The sequence below is a fragment of the Poecilia reticulata genome, linkage group LG10, assembly GCF_000633615.1.
Source record: "Poecilia reticulata strain Guanapo linkage group LG10, Guppy_female_1.0+MT, whole genome shotgun sequence".
Lineage (NCBI taxonomy): Eukaryota > Metazoa > Chordata > Actinopteri > Cyprinodontiformes > Poeciliidae > Poecilia > Poecilia reticulata.
In genome coordinates this window covers 22,078,174-22,093,239 of record NC_024340.1, presented here as the reverse complement: position 1 = coordinate 22,093,239, position 15,066 = coordinate 22,078,174, and the positions used below count along the sequence as shown (strand labels likewise).

Sequence of the window (15,066 nt, the reverse complement as noted above, 5' to 3'; positions counted from 1 at the left end):
CACACACACACACACACACACACACCCACACACACACACACACACACCCACACACACACACACACACACACTCTCAGAGAAGTGTTGTTAAGCTGATGGTAATTTGATATGTGCTTTGCCCCGATGCCTGGGCCGCAGCACCACAATGGCGAGGCCAAGTCTCCGTCGTCCAACGGCTTTACTGTCAACAGCAGCCTCACTCCTTCAGCTTGTCCTCATTCTGTCACTTACCCGTCGTCCTTCATATGAATTCATCACTCTTTTCCTAATGCCAATGTTAGCTGAACTGAGCCTCTTTTATATAAATACCATCAAACATGAGCTGCTTCTGTGAACTTGTGCAGATATCATGGCCATACATTCACTTCTGCTGTTGATTAAAAATATTTCATTAGTCTGTTGATTGTTGGTTCAGTTCCTCCTTCTCCCCTGCACACAGTTATTATTGTTGATGGACAAGAGACTGAACATCAGCGCACACACACACACTCCTTGCTGTCACTTGTGCGTGATGGAAATATGTGCCTCATATATAAGTTATAAGATTCATGGATTTGTCAGTAAATGTAAATATTGCAGTAAAACTTGGAAAATGGTCCATCGCAGCTCAAACAGTACTGCGCAACTTTGTGTAAATATCATTCCAGGTCTGGTGATCATCGATATAGATCTTATTAATAAGATGTCACGAGACTTGATTTGCACTATGTAACCGCAGTATCAGTGGAAGCTTGTTTTAAAACCTCCGGGAAGAAGGTAAGTACGTACATTAATCTTGACGCCTATGTTTATGTTTGAGACTCCATTCTGATGTAAGAAAGGGAGAAATTCTTTATTTTCTCTAATAAAACCTGTTGTTGGATAGTAAAGCCCGATCGTTGGGCTGGCTGACAACACTTGGTTATTCTATATTAGAAGCAAAAACTGCAGTAAAAACTAATTTATATGAGGCGACATTTTGGGTATTCTTTTTTGTCTAACTTAACCCTTGTGCATGCAAGGACTGAGGTAGACGTAGAGGACTGTGGCAAATGATACAAGTTTTACGTGTGTTGGGTTGGCTGGACCCCATTTCAGCATACAAGGGTTAACCTCGCTCTAGTAGCAAGTTGACAAACCAGTGGGATTTCCTAATTGTTGTGCTGTTTAATAGCAAAACTGAGTTATGACAATAGACCCTTTTGAATTATAGTTCTGCAAAAACAAGCTTTCAGATCATCCAGCCATTTTTGTGGGGTGTGACCTAACACATGCAGCATTCATCTAATGTGCAGGATTTTCTCTAGTGCTGAGCTCGTCTCAATCTTCATGCAGGCCTAAGTCTATGCAGTTCTTTAGATACCATGCAAGTTGTTGTGTATCAACCTCAGTGTGTCTTATCTGCTTCAGATTCTGCTAATGGACATGTTTCTTACATCAGATGGACGCTGGATGATGATGTCACTTCTCTGTGTGGATCTTGGTGCTGCAGCTCCTGGCTCTATTGCTTTGTTCTAAATGACACTCGTTCCGTGATTTCATGTTAACCCTCACAGTTCATAGTGATTATGAATTGATGACTACCTCCAGAGGTGGATCAGGAGCATAATGTGGATTGCCTTCAATCATTCAGTTGATTGTGGAGCATATTAAATGCATGTAGATCATGTAAGTATGACCTAAAAAGGCTAATGTACATCTCTCTATTTTAGGCATTCAACCAGTAAAAGAACGCACTCACAAGTAAAGATTGTAAAATGCTACGTTTGATAGTAGTTACATGAGATCCAAGTTTAGACTTGCAACTTTGGTCAAACCTGAACTTGATTTTCTCGACTGAACAGAGACGGGTTAAAGCCCACTTTAACCCGTCTACTTAACTACTTTTTACCTTCAGGACCAACTTAGACAAGCACAAAATCCATATATATAGTCTGGTCAAATGTAGAATGAATTCTTCTGCACTAATTATAGACTCTTTAAACCATTGGTAGTCATAGTTTTCTCTTTTAAGCCCAATATCACAACTTGTTTTGTCTCATAGACTGGATGCATTGCTATAACCCTAAAGATGACAAATGACTCTGCTTCATCATTTGCCATCAGTAAGCTCAGCATGACTCAAGTGAAGTAGTACAGTATCTGCCAACTTTCTCTGCAAACATTTCCAGTCTGCCCAAGCCAAAAGGTTTCTTTGTTAGTGGGAATCTTAAGACTGTAATCCATTGCTATCAGCCGTATATTTGCTAATATGGTTGCTGTAATCACACGGGTGTTACAGCATAATTGGAAGTGAGTCTCAGTGGCTCAGAATGAAAAAGAGAGAGATTAAAAAAGAAACTGGCTTCAAACAAAATGTCAATAGCAATCCTGTGACCAATCGCTGCGGTAAAGAAAGGAGATGCTTTGAACGCATGGTGAGTAAACATACATTAGTGCTCACCAACCCACAAAACACTGAGTTCATTTAGAGTGCCGGATGCTAAAAGCTCCTGCTCAATGCTGCTCACTGCCTGGCTCAGACAACTCAGATGTCCGTGTGGTCAGTAAGTGAAGACAGCACTGGTGGGTGCCTCAGGCTGAATCCAGGCTTAGTTTGCACAGTCAATCAGCCAGGCGTTCTTTCAGGCTCAAAGGGTTAAAGACCTATTAAAGCTCAAAATACCTCCTGCCGGGAATAGGCACGATATTCACTCACAACTCGGTCTTACTATGTACTCAGTGCAGCATGTTATTTGTATTACTTCACTTACAAAGACAGCTTAAGTAGGAAGGAAAAGAACAAGATAAGGTTCAGTCTCAGCTCTGTGTTTTATCACAACAGAAGTCTTCAAGTCGCTCATCTTCTGCTGAAGTGGAAATTGTAGTCAGTCTCTTAGACTCACAAAGCTGTGCATAACTTTTCTTATCATTTGATCGGACTGAAGTTCTTGTCAACCCGTTTGTCTGGTAGCACGACTACAGCTCTTTAACATATGTAACAAAAGAGCCAAGCAAACAGAAATAACCTGATACGGTCAACTCATAGCACAGCTGTTCAAGCTAATTGTTCACAAGCGAGGTTTTGCATATGGGGGACAAAAAGGCAGGTTTTATTGCCTTAAAAAATGTGTTTGCAGAGACTTTGAAGTTAGACAGATGGGCAAACATGGCGAGATGTGAACTTGTGAAGGTTGTGAGCGGACCCCCAGACACTTAGCACGGTAACATCTTGTTGATAGTCTGAGGACACACCTGCTTGTAAGGACACACCTTGTCTGGCACTGTTCAGCCCACAACAGTCTCCCTGTTGTGTTGTAGAAGCAGAAATCTGAGTCTAACCTCTGTCTTAGTCAGCAAGTGACACTGCTTAATTAAGCAACCCTTGCACCAATGGCTCTATTCACGTTGCTGCTGTTGAAACTGGTACGTGACAAATTTTCTGACACATTTTACAATACAATAGTTTTATGTTCATGGTAAAACAATAAGTGATGTCTGCACTATTGAAGGGTATACTATGTTGTGCCTGTGTTTATTTTTGAAAGGGTGACCTCACTGCAAAAGCAGCAACAAAGCATCAGACGACGCACACAAAAAAGAAATACGTGCCAAGCTGTTAGAGGTCGCACAGGTGCAGGTCACGACAGGCAAACGGCAGCAACCTGTCGGGCCAGTCTGCCTCTTAACCCCTGCATTGTTTCCAATTAAACACACACATGTTCAAGTGGCAGAACACACATCGACAGCTGATCAGAAGAACAAAGTTCAAAGAAAGCCCTGGGATATAGTCCTTAGTGAAAGTATTTGTACCTCCTGAACTATTATAGAGTTAATAGAAATCAAACACAAACTGAATGTCTGGTGATGGACCAATACAAAGTAGCACATAGCTATGAAGAGGATGGAAAGGTACACCTGGTTTTCAAAATGTTGTACAATTAAAAATGCTCAATGTGTGACCTGCAATTGTATTTCATCCCACTGAGCCATAGCTTTGTAGGACCAACACTTTGATTCAGGAGGATATTTTTTGTTGTTGTTGTTTTGCTTAGCCAGATAAAATAGAAAGCATCAGTGAATATCAAATTCCATCGTCCTGTCCACTCAGAGCTGCTTCCCTTCCTCTGCTGAAGTAAAGCATCCTGTCAATGTGTTGCACCCACCACTGCTAAGTGGGCCATCTCATGGCTTCCCTTCAACAAAAACTTTCTTCTTGAAACATTTCAGTCGAACCACCCACCTTCTCCAGAGTAACCACAGGCATTTTTATTGTTTTACTAATTTCATTGTCCAGTCTGTCAGTTCATGGAAACAGTTTAGCCTCTGTGTTATTCAATACTCCTTCCATTTTCAGAAAATGGACCTCTGAGACCCTCACAGAAAAGCTATAGATGTAAACAGCTGGATTCTTTGTACTACTTAGGTGACTCCTGGTGGCAACTGGATTTTATTCAGGGGCATCACAGTAAATGGGGCTGTGTACAAATGCGCAGCAAATTTCTCAGATTTTACTTTTATATGTAGAAATGCCAAGCATCCTGTCCGTCCACAACACAAGGATGGTTGATAGAATTAAAGCATAATAGAGCTGTTATTATGAAATATCTGCTTAAGTCTAGATCTATGAATATTTTAACTGATGTCCCCGGGCCATTTAGGATTTAAGGCCCTAATTTCTCTAGTTTCCTGCTTTACTAAATGATAATAATGAAAAGTCTATGATGTTTAATTACGAATCTGCATTTATTGCTCAGGGTTACATCATTTTCCAAAATAAGAAAGTGGAAAAAGAAAATGTGGCCACATTTGTCATCCTCAGTGGAAAACAGCTTCATGAAGGTGAATTAACCCTGTGTGACCTCGCTGTCTGACTCCTCGAAATTCTTTAAATAAATCCGCTTCAAAGTGTGACCTGCAGTCTGCTGCTAAAACACACGTTCAGTGAGTTAACTAGGCGTTAACACTTTGTGCTCCTCAGTTCAGGCGGAGCACAAAGCCCTGAAACCTTGTGTCTGCTTGCTTCTGCGTTTTGTATTGAGAGGGTAGGAGGAGCCGCTTTTCCTGTGATTGTCCGCCTCCCTCCCTCCCTCCCTCCCTCCTCTTGCTCTGTTTCCCTCTCTCTCGTTTTTTCCAAAGTTTGAACATTTCGCTTTGCCTGGGAGCTTTCGCCGGCGGAGCGGTGCAGCTGACTTGCTCTGAGTCTGGCCGACAGACGGAGCGCTCCGGGGGGCTGTCGTTTTGGAGTTCTTTACGCGGGGTCTCCAACAGAAGGAAATGAGTCATTTGCAGTACTCAGACTAGCTCTTTAACCGAGTTCTGTAATTTTTTTATTTTATTTTTTATTTTTCTCCCCTATATCATTTCGGGATACTTCCAAGATGTCACAGGAAGAGAGCGTCGGGCACGTAAAGCTGGTAGGTGTCTGAAACCCCTCCCCTCGTCCCTTGGAGGTGTCTGACTCGGTCTTGGTGTGAAGTGGGGCTCAGCTCTGTGGCTGCGCTCGCACACACGCAGGCGGAGAGACGCCCGGGAATAGAAACGGGAGCCGGTGGTTATTTTTTTCCCCCACTGTCAGCGGGGATTTTTTTTTTTTTCTCTTCTCTAACTTGACGCGTCTGGCTTTACGCTTTTCTCGTGAGTGGACTCGAGTCGAAAGCGTACGATCATGTCTGAGGTAGGCTGCTGGTAATTACTGATGGAAGTTAAATGGCTGATTGTTTCCACCTTTTATCTTAGAAAATAATTGAAAAATAATGGCATTTAAATTGAGACGCTTGCTGTTTATGTAATATCAAAGTGCGCAACGGAGTTGTCGGATCCCACTCATTTTGGTGATGAGAGTGACATAAAAAGACGCATAAAAGCCGGTCAGGATCCAGTGGCTGAACTGTTGACAGCTGGTCCTTTTTTTTTTTCGTCGGGTTCTTACATCTCAATGAAAATTCATGCGTCGGCTGTCTGCTTCTTAAATGCCAACATACTACAACTGTATTACTGTCACCCTTGTTCTAATATATAATTTAACACATGTTTTTCTGAGTTGCTAAACCAAAAATGATTAACACAGACCCCTGATTCTATAAGTCAAATCTAAAGTGGTTTGCAAAAGTTTGCATTTCCCTTAACGCTCTTCCCAATTTGTTACAAGTTACAACCACGACTTCAGTTGATTTTATTTACATTTCATGGGATAGATCAACACGAAGCACTGCATGATTGAGAAGTTCTTTGTGAGAACTTCTTTTGGTTCAATTAGAGCGACACGTTTTTTTTTTTTTTTTTTTTGGAGTGTTGTCTTACATGCTCTGCATGTCTTGAGTAGACTGCAGACATATAGTTTGCTCCTTCTTTGAAGACCATCTGAAGTTCAGCCAGGCTGCATAGAAAACCACACAGGTTCTCAGTTAGATTTAGTTCTGGACTTTGACTGGGCCATGGCTGTACATTTGGAGTCATTGTCCTGCAGGAAAGTGAACCTCCGCCCATCTTTTTGGCATCTCTAACATGTTTTCTCCCAGAATTACCACGTATTCAATTTCAACAATCTTCCCACCAACTCTCCTTAACTTCAATTGTAGAAAAGCATCTCCACAGCATGATGCTGCTGCTGTTGGATTAGGATGGAGATGGTGAGGTAAGGCTCATGTGTAAAGTTAACTTTCTGCCACAAAATGTTTTATAGTACACATCTGGCCAGAGCATCTTTATTTACATGTTTGTTGTTCCCTACATGACAAACTACAACATGACTTGCTTTTATCAACAATGATTTTCTTCTTGCCAGTCTATAAAGGACTGTACTTAATTTATTTCCTGATTCTCCCAATGAGAATTATATGTACATTATTATATGTACATTATGTACATTATTATGTGTACATCAGACTTGCACACCATATATTTGTTTTGTCTTTTTTCCATATTGCAAATATATACTAATTTACATTGGGCTACCACACCAAATACTAAAAAAAAAACACGTTTAATTTTATTTTAGTACTCTTGAAAAACTACAAAAGGGGTTCTAGAGATGAGAAAACTTCTGCAATACCTTCTCTGCAACAGTGAAGTGAGCTACAGTATGCTTCCCAAAAATTAAGGCTGTGTCAAATTGTGATAAAATGCACAAAGTTGTCAGAGAGGTGTCTAGTTGTCACCTATAATTTATCTGTAGCTTGTGCTGAATGCCAAACATAAAACTCAACTGAGCTCTGCTAATCCTGCTGAGCTCAGCTGACGGTGTGAGGGAGCACGATTGCTGTTCATGCTGCTTTGAGTCCCTTTGTATGTGTTGCACGGCGGGAAGCATTAACCTCTCATGTTATTTGATAATGTTGGCCTTGTAAAATGTCTGGCTTTTCGTTGGCAGCCACCTTTGTCTGAATCAATAACTCATCCATTTTCTCTTTCCCACTGCGTCTGTGGCAACTGTTTGAGCACAATGTGCTAAAGATGAACTAAGATACAAACCCAGTCATCCTTAGTGTACGCTTTGTCAGTACACTGGGACGGAGAAGCACCACAATCAGTCAACCAGAGATTGGCTCGATCCTCTATGATCTGTGTTAACTCTACCTCTGTCGAAGAACCTGATGTATGTTTAGTCCTTAAGATAAAAAAAATCTGATTAAATTTCAATCGGAACTGGCGATTGCAGAGTAAAACCTGAGTTTTTGTATCGGCTGGGAAAATCACTGTCAGTGCATTTCTACACCAGCTTAAGTACTTTCCCTACTTCTGCTTTTCTGAAGGTCTGGAAGCTTACTGTCTCATACCATTACACAACACGTCTCATCAGACTGATTACACATCAGCACACTCATGGATGCTCCCATCTCAAAGAGACAAGAGCAGAATCAATGCTCCAGGCTGCTGCTTAAAGCTTCAAATGCCATACATTTGCTTTGCTGACCGTCTTTCTATCTATAGGCTTGTTTGCTGTGGTCCCTTTCCGCTCCTCCTCCCTTCCTCTCTCCTGTCTCATTCTATCCATCTCTCTCTTTACCCCAAGGAAAAGTGGTTGTTGTTTCCTGTTAGAGCCCCAAGGTATAGTCACGCTTTTTTCTATAGAATTGTAATAGTTTTAAAAACTAACCTATTTGGTTTTTCCTTCTGTACATTAATGCTCATATAATCACTAAATAAAAAGTGAATCATGACCTACTGAATTTGTTTATGGTTCTCTTTAAGATCTGGAATCTACGAAATTAAAAGAAAATCTTTCGAAATGTTATATGCCTAATCTTCTTGTCCTGATCTGTCACTAAATTCTGTTTTAGAACAACTCAAAACAGACTCTTTTGGTGTTGACATATTTGCATCATATGAAGGTGTTTACCTTAATCTATGGTGTTTATTGTTAAAACAAAACTCCGTGTGAACTTCTTGGGAGAAAGTAGCAGCTTATTGAACTTCTGCAAGGACAAGCATATCTTAGAACCTCAAAAGTATAAAACAGTACAATTAAACTTCACGTTCAACCTTCCTGTTATTTGCTGGAGGTCTTTTTCTCTCTTGATTCCTCTTGGTCTGATTGACTCACATGTCTCAACATGTGGTACAAAATATAATTTCCATTTAACAAGTCTTTTTTTAATTATTAGTCTTTTTCTCTCAGTAACTGAGTGAAAAGTGTTTCTGTTCATCATAATCTGGTAGCCCTTACATTTTATGTGCTCACTAAACAAAGATCAGATTTTCAAGAGAGAGGGCAGCTGATTATTGGTCATAGTCAACCAAACAAAAGATAGGCTGATGCCTGTACCCAGTGGACGTCTTTATGCATTTCTATAACAAAGAATCAGACAATAATGAGATAGTGAAAAGTCAGTTTCAAAGCGGTACGTCCTTACTCTTCACAGTGTCAGCTGTCAAAAATATCTCTGATTTCCCTCTTTGTTCTGTTAAATAATTTATGGCATGTATCGTAGTTTGGCATTCTGTCTTCAGGTTTCTGTCAGATCATAAATCAAGTTGTCTTTTTCACACATAATTATGTCCTCAAATGCCCTTGCACACTAAATCTGAAGGAAAATCCTGTCTTCTACATTAATTAATTCAAGTTAGGCCACCTTTTCTCTGACAATACCTTTTTCATCTTGATTTCAGGTATAACGTGAGTCTGATGTCTAATTCCATCTGACATTAAAACGCCCTTCCCCTAAAAGTCTTCTCCTTTACATTGAGGAAACTTTCAGGTGGCCATTCTGGTAGCTTCCAGTAATATCTTTACAAGAACATAATATCTGAACATCACGGCAGGAGCAACTTGGACCCAAATACAGTTAATCTGTGTGGGTGGACAGTTTTATGCAGTCAAGGCACATACCAGTAGAGGTTATGCATTCAAACTCCTTGTGGTTTTAAATCATTGCCCTCTGCTCCACGCCTTGCCATTAGTGACATTATTCCAGTTTTGTGCAACAAATCTAGAAAGGGAGAAATTCCACTAATTCTTCTCAGCAGGTCTACTAAATCACTTGAGTCAGCTGGCACGGGTCTGTTAAAAAACTTTTGACCATTTTTTACAATTTTTTCCCCCCCTTTCTGTTATTCTTTATACACATATAAAATCATTAAAATAGGGATTTAAAAACAAAATCAGTCTGGGAAGTTGATGGTTTTAAAGTGTTGTGGTAAAACTCAATCTTTGAAACATGATTAAAAATCTTTTTGTCTGTTTTATACTAGTGACGAAGCCCTAACTTATTTATGTATTTTTTTGAAACTAGGTGGCCAAACTTTATATTGAGAGTGCAAGCATTTTAAAGATTCTGGGTGAGAAAGCAGTGGCTGTAAAATAGGGTGTGACTATTTATAAAACCCCAAAGTGATTGAGTTTAGACTTTCAACTAGTAAACTGTCAGCTTATTTTAGCTGTTTATAGAGCTATAAAAACAGATGTCTCCATGTACCTTCTTTGGAAAAAATAATCAATATTGTATCTCTGAGATTGCTAAAATGCTGCCAACATTTCCAAAATTATATTTTTCCATCACCGACAGAGGATTAAGACGAGCAGCTTTGCTGTACTCCCGTTATGCCTTCCTGTTATTTGGTTAAATACTCTCTCTCACAGCCAGTATGAACCACAGACATGCCTCAGCATGTCAAACAAAATAGCTTGCTAAAATTCTATAGTGCTACCCAACACCGGCTAAGATGAGTCCGCTACCCTCAGCGCATGTCCACACTGAAGCTTTTGTCAGGGCACCCTGATTGCACTTCGCATGGTTTGTAAAAAGATCACATTTGTGGGTTTCAATCTTGCCAGTGACCTGAGTGATTGACCCGTTTATCGTCTGCCTCCAATCGCCAGCCGATTTCCACAAAATGAGGGGTTTGCAAAGAGACATCCGTTTTTGAATGGAGCAACAAAACTACATTTGCATTAAATGGAAAGTGTCAAACTCGACTTCAGAAATGAGTAAAGGAACCTGGTTGTACACATCAGGTGATCACTTTATGCCATCCAAATTATTAAAAGCCACATACATTTAAGAAACAAAATGAATTGTCTCAACTGTCTATTGAGGAGAAGTTGCACATTCTATGATGGAAAGCTGGCTGTAATAAATTATGAAAAGAAAAAAGGAAAACTCCAAATTCATTCAATAAAGGACGTGGTTTTAATCTGAAGCACTGATCAAGAGAATAGCTGTGGGAGTACAAACCCACGCAGCATGGAGATATACGATGTGGTAGACATCCACATATTTCTGTTCTGATACTTTCATTGTACTCAGTGCAGTGAACGTCCATAACGAGGGCCATTTCTGGACCACCAGAGCTATAGGAGGTTCGCTGCATGCATTAGGAAGTTATTAAGCACTGCACTAAACATCCCAGCTCTCTAAAACTAGTGTCATTTTCATATTTTTCTTAAATTAAGTCTTTCTTTAATGAATGGGAAGGTTAGTCTTTCCCTTTTTGGTTGAAAGTATAAAGGAAGTAAATGGGATCATTTACTTTTAGAGAGTTTCATTGCCTGAAGATTGTTAAAGCGAGACAGACTCTTTGATATTTTTTTTTTTCTCAAAGGGATTTTTATCCATTTTAGCAGCAAATTTTTCTAAATCTGTAACTTTCTTAGTTTTTTAAAATACTTTCTGCTCTGTTAACTGTACCCACAGAGGACATCTTTGACAGTTAAGCTGTGAAACTTTGAGGGCCTTGTTTTTCTTCCCACTGGTTGCATCTGAAAGGACAAAGAGTAATCTTGTGATCCAGAGTTCAAAATTGGGTCTCGAAAGTTACACAAGTTTTCCACTCAAAAAGATTTCTACTTTTCTTCAGTGCAGATCAGATTGTTTCTTTTACTTTCATCTGACAATTTCAAACTTTTGAACCTGAATTTTAAAGCAGTTCTGCATAAAAAAAATCCCCCTGATGACTAATGAATATTGAGTGTTACTTCTGAGATGGAATAGTAGAACAATGGAGCACCAGTTTCTCTGTCCAACAAGAAAATTTATCAAAAAGCTTTCCCTCATTATACAGACATGCTTTTTTTATCATTAAAAATGTGTTTGTTATCTTTTGAATGGTTGAAATAGTTTTTAAAGATTTCTTCTTATTCTAATCAAAAATTTTTTTAAAAATATATCTTGGCCTAAATCGATTGGACTAGCCTAAGTTTTCTTTCAAATCTTCCTTTGTTTCTTATCATCTTCCCTCACTGCAGAGAGGATACGGCATGTTTATTTTGTTAGTTTTTTTTTCTTATCAGCAGCCTTTACTAAGTGAAAAACATGAAATATTAAATCATAGCACTTTGTTTTACAATAACTTTACAGTCATAAATTACAAAAAATAAAATCCACATGGCACATTGTATAATTCCAGTTGAAAGAGGATCTGTGATAAAAAAAAAAAAAATAATTATTTTACTTCTAACTACGTTGTCTTCAGAGGTGTCCATGTTTAGTTTTTCATGTTGCAGGCTTAGGACAACAGTCTGAGCCACGAGTAATTGTTCAACTTTACTACAGAAATCATCTTAGCGAGTCAATAAATTTAAAACAAAAAGTTGTTTTTATTCACTGCTCTACTGTGCAAAGGCCTGCAGTGGCTTCATCAACTCAGATTTTTTTCCCCACGTTTCTCTCCTTTTCTCATCTTATTTACTTGTTTTCTAAACTGTGGGGTGCAGTATGGACTACTTTTAATTTTTTGCAGTATTTAACTGGTCAAAGCTGCAATTCAAACATTTGGCACATCTAATTCACTTCTTTTACCCTCCTTATTGATCTGACCTCCAGCCGTTTCCCTCTCTGGATCCTTGGTAGATGTTTTGTGGATAAATAGAGAAAAAATTTAGCTTCCAAGGTTTTAACTGGCTTCGCTGTCAACAATGGGAAAACGGCAGAAGCAAAGCTGATTTATGGCCCTTGTTAGGAGTGTTAGGAGAGAACATGCAATCCTAGAAATAGATTGTATAATACAAGCCAAAAGTCTTCCTGGAAATAAAGTGCTACTGGCCCATCATTACTCAAATCACATATTCTATCAATGTTGCAGAGATGAATGTTATTTTTATTTCACAGGGGAAAAGATTTTTCAAATGGAATATGAAGAGGAATACTTATTTAGACATGATGTGGGGTTGTTTTTATGTTCAAAAATGAATAGTTACATGTTCCAGGTTATTGTAGCTCCCACAATTTTATGTTGTTGATTTTTCTCACCTTCTCTCTTGCTTCTCAGCCTGTTCTGCTCTTTTTGTCTCCTCTTTTTTCTCCTGTATTTGACTTATTTTTCTTTATAACACCCAAAACACTGACTTTGTCCTGCAACCTTATTCCTATATGCTTGTTCATTATGTTAAATTATTGTTTTCAAAGTAAGTGTAACAAAAGTGACCTTGACATACTGGCAAACTTTCTCTTCATCTTCTGACCTTATGTCTGGTTTTCTCTTGGCTACATCCAGCTCCCCTCTCTTTCTCATTTTTTTCTAGATTCATCTCTCTGTCTGTTCTGCCAACAGAGAAAAAAAGAACATAAAAAAAAAACAAGCAGAGATTTATAGTCTAATCATTGTTGTAAATTCAAGCACCTAAGGCAAGCTGAGGCAGCAGCGGTAGACAATCAGTGTTCACCACCCATCACCATCATCTCACAGTCTTGTTTTTGTTTTGCTAGGCACACAGTGTAGTGTCCTAATCAAAGATTTTGCAAATATGAGCCACTGCTTCCTGGAGTTCAACTCTATCCATCCCCTTCACATTTAGAGCAGGGAGTAGTCACAGACTTTGCTCCCATAATATTTGATGGGAAATGTTGCAGCAAATGGTGATAATTAAAACTCCTTAATAAAGTGAACATCAGGAATTATGATCACCCCCCTAATCGCAATCTTGGTGGATTGCTGGACTGGAGCATGTTGATGTGGATTAACAGACATGGTAGCCTTATAGAAGTACTACTAATAATAAGTTTTTATTCAAATTATCTGAAGTTGATAATCTGTTCTAAAAATTATTCATAGGTGGAAACAATTTGAGACTGCTGGCAGTCTTCTCGGGTCTTGTTATCCCAGCTGGTTTACCACAAAATTGCAAAACAATCTCAGGCTCTACAGCTTCTGTTTACCGTGTTAAATCTTCATAACAGTACAGTAGAGAAAGGTTGAAGAAGCTTTTCTTAGAAAGTATGTTTTCTCTAAAGGTAATACTGTGAGGCAGTTAGGTTTGAAGAGTTGCATCTGCCTATGCCACCAAACCTCTAGAAAAATGTAATTCAGCTCCAACTAAAGTGGAGATAATTGGTCATGATGCACAAAAACATGTTTGTAAAAAAACAAACGCCATGTCAGCACCAGCACATCACACCAGCTGTCAAGCACAGCGGTGGAGGGCTCTTTATTGGGCTTGTTTTCAAGTGAGGCCAACTATATTCAAAGAAATGTCAATTACTAAAGAATGACTTGCTTATTTATTTTTTCAGCATTTCTGAAAAAGTAATTAATCAAGTTGCTCCATTGACTCAAAGTTCAGAGCATTAAATGGTGAAAATAGTAAATGACTTGTACTTGTATTGCACTTTATCATTAATTCATTACAGTCATTAATTCACACACACATTTGCACACTGACGGTGGGAAGCTACAGGATAGTAGCCACAGCTGCCCTGAGGCAGTCTGTCAAAAGCTGTCATTACCTTATTAAAATCCTGGGGTGGGATTTGGGAAAACTATAGATAAATGTACCATTGAAGACCGTCAAAACTTAGCAATGTCGCAAAGAAGGTTGAACCAGGATTGCTCTGAAACATGAGACTGATAAAGTGATAAAGAAAACAGCTACCTCAAGTTTTTGCTGCCAAATGTAGTTAGTGAAGTTACTGAATTATAGGGTGCAGCTATTTTTTTTACATGACTATAAAGACAATACAGGACACTTTAGTTTTCCCATGACTGCAGCAGTGGAAGCCAATAAAGTAAAAACACTTCTCAGCTCCAGTCCACCAGGAGCCAGGGATAAAGTTTTTCATACCATACCCAGAGGCCTTTCTGTTGGTCGCTCCACACCTTCTTCTTCTTGTGAAAATATGACGTTCTGGTCAGAAGAGTTGTGTGACCTGGGGGTAATCGGACATCATGTCTTATGAGAGAGCAGTGTTCTGGAGCGTTTCATAGAGGATTTCAATCCATAATGCATCCAAAAGGCTATTAAATTTGCATAACTTCAAATGAGCATGAGATTTCTTCAGTGCTTTATGCATTATTGCGTTACCAGAGTGTATTCATAGAGGTTTCCAAGCACAAAGAAAACCTGTAGCACTGTCACACCTAATTTTTATCTACTTAACAGCGTTGAGCTGAAATAAACTAAGACTCATTTGCACCAGCAGGAATTTTGCTTGTTTGAAATTTCTAATATTCTCATAAGATCTTCTTCTGTGTTGTTTTACAATTCCTGGAGGAGGTTATATTTTATTTCTGTCAGCCAGCTAAAATGTGATGTTCTTTGACTATGTTTCACTTTTTCCATGAAGGTGGACTGTGAATTTTCAAATCAGTTGAACCCGCCTGTTAGAGAATAAATCTAACTTACTGTGGCTGGACTGCAGTGAGTTTATTTGGCTTTTAAGTCCTTAGATCACC

The 15,066-nt window shown here is 39.0% G+C and overlaps 1 protein-coding gene across 6 annotated transcripts in view; it reads left to right on the top strand.

The window, feature by feature from the left end:
- Window positions 1–15,066, top strand: part of mid2 (midline 2) — a 153,916-nt gene that overhangs the window by 47,765 nt on the left and 91,085 nt on the right. For 2 of the 6 annotated variants that reach the window (XM_008420374.2, XM_008420367.2), the window contains exon 1: window positions 5,112–5,375. The exons of 3 other annotated variants lie outside the window; for them this stretch is intronic. The gene's annotated coding sequence lies outside the window, so the exon portion shown is untranslated. Of the gene's footprint in view, window positions 1–5,111; window positions 5,376–5,437; window positions 5,636–15,066 lie in introns of those variants that run through there. One more of the 6 variants, XM_008420368.2, reaches the window with a different exon arrangement.